General features: G+C 41.8%; 1 pseudogene; it reads right to left on the reverse strand.

The window, feature by feature from the left end:
• Positions 1–1,275: 1,275 nt before the first annotated feature.
• LOC123583532 lies at positions 1,276–1,953 on the reverse strand (annotated as a pseudogene).
• Positions 1,954–2,364: the final 411 nt, after the last annotated feature.

A 2,364-nucleotide genomic window follows, 5' to 3' on the forward strand; every position in this document is an offset into this window, starting at 1 on the left:
AACCTGCCTGGTTACCTTTAGAAGAAGATTGCACTTCTAGATATGACTCCCAATTTATAAGAAATATGGAAGACAGGAAACTGTCTTCAACAATTCTGGGAGTGGGGGGAGAGGAGGAGGGGCAGCATGGAATCAGCAAAATCCATACTGTGGGAAACTATAGGACACAGGATCTGCTTTCTTCAACACATAAATTGCAAGGAGAAAAGGGTAAAGATTGTAATTGCAATGATCTTATCTGGATCCTATTTGGAGGAAAAATCCCTGCGACAATCAAGGAAATTCAAATAGTGCCTGGATATTTGATTGAGTTAAGAGATCATTGTCCATTTTTCAGGTGTGATGATGGTATTCTAGTTACACTTTTAAAAAGAAGTCCTTGGGGCACCTGGGTGGCTCAGTTAGTTAAGAGACCAACTCTTGATTTCGGCTCACGTCATGATCTTGCAATTTGTGAGTTCGAGCCATGTGTCAGGCTCTGGGCTGACAGTGTGGGTGACACATGCATGCACTCTCTCTCTCTCTCTCCCTCTCTCTCTCTCAAAATAAACTTAAAAAATCTTTAAACATAAAAAAATTTTTTAAAAAGAAGTCCTTTTCTTTTAGAGATGCACTTTGCAATATTTGTGGATGAAAATATGATTTCTAGGATTTGCTTTAATATATTCCGAGAGCAGGAGGGAGTGAATGGCGGGTAGATGCACTAGAGATTGTCCATGAGTTGATCAATGTTGAACCTGAGTGAGGGGTACATGGAACTCATCCTAGTCGTCTCTCTACTTTTATACAGGTGTTAATAATTCCATAATAAACAATTTTCATGGTTCAAACATAGCTTAATTTTGTTCTTATTTAAAACCTTTAAATCTTTCACTGTAGAATCGAGGGCCAGAGGAAGGCAGTGGCTACTGGCATGTGCTAAGGGCCACACCACCTGCATTTGAATGGAGCAACTCTCTTTCCGGTTGGGTCATCTAGAGTAGGGAACTTTGCGTTGCTCTATCTCAGTAAAATGGGGATAACAGTTCTACCTCCTTACTCCTTCATCGAGTTATTATGACAATGAAATGAGTAAAATGTTTCCAGGGTCTAAACAATCCATGACACGGATTAAGCACTATATGGGTTTACTATTTGTATTGGGGTTTTGTTTTTGTTTTTGTTTTTTGACACAAAGTTGGCTTTAAATATTTCTTTGGGGAAGAGGTCACCACACTACTACTCAATTAAGAGAAACATTTTTACAGTCTTGAGGTCGTTATTTTTTTACGTTTATCATGCTGTGAATTCATAGAGTGTGGGTTCCAGCAGCTCAGGCTCCTTTCCATCAGTTCTCAGGAAGTGTGCTTCTCTGGGTGGGGCAGGCTGGAGTTTCAGTTGAACCTTAGTAGCCTCCTCCTTGGCTTCCTTCTTTTTCTGATCATTTTCCTTCACAGGCTTCAGGAAGCTATCTCGACTCTTTGAGCGCTTAATATGCTCAACATGTACATTAATTCTCTTGGCACGAATCTTGCCCTTAACTTATTTGTTTACAATAATGCCAACAGCATGCTGGGTAACATTGTAGACTCTTCCAGTTTTGCCATGGTAACATTTGGGGCTTTCCTTTTTGAACAGTGCCCATTCCCTTGATGTCCACAATATCACCTTTCTTGTAGATTCGCATGGATGTGGCCAAAGGAACAACTCCACGTTTTCTGAAAAGCCTGGAGAACATATAGCGAGTACCTCTCCTCTTTCCCTTTGTCTTGGTCATTTTGGTGAATTACCGGAAGATGGCGGTTTCTGGGTTTCTTTCTTTCTTTTCTTTTCTTTTTTTTTTTTTTTGTCTTCAGACATAAGTTTCCTGATAAGAGCGTCTCTAGTCATTTTGTGTTGTCTACCCATAGTTCTAAGTTTCATCCCACTTTGGATCACCAGCTCCATTTCTAACACGAACTAACAATTCTGGTACTGATTCTGACCTGTGGGCTTCCCGCCCCCATCCCCCCACATCCAAGCAATTCTCTGACACCAGCTGGGTGTTCTGCAATTCAACTCAATTCAGACACCATCTACCTGGAGACGGTGTCAGATTCCTACAAGACTGTCCCCCCCCCCCCAAAGACACACCTTCAGATGCTGATCACAAGTCCACATTGTCACCTGTGCTTCTGACCCACTGGCTATAGATCAGAGGTTCTCATGACCCCCTCCCTGGGTTCAGTTAATTTGCTAGAGCCTCTCACCGAACTCAAGAAACCAGCTTACTTACTAGATTATTGGTTTATTATAAAAGTTGTGCTCTAGGAAAAGCCCAATGGAAGCGGTACATAGGACACGGTATGGGGAAAGGGCACAGACTTTCTGTGACCCATGGAGGCA

The sequence above is a fragment of the Leopardus geoffroyi genome, chromosome B1 (genome assembly GCF_018350155.1).
Source record: "Leopardus geoffroyi isolate Oge1 chromosome B1, O.geoffroyi_Oge1_pat1.0, whole genome shotgun sequence".
Lineage (NCBI taxonomy): Eukaryota > Metazoa > Chordata > Mammalia > Carnivora > Felidae > Leopardus > Leopardus geoffroyi.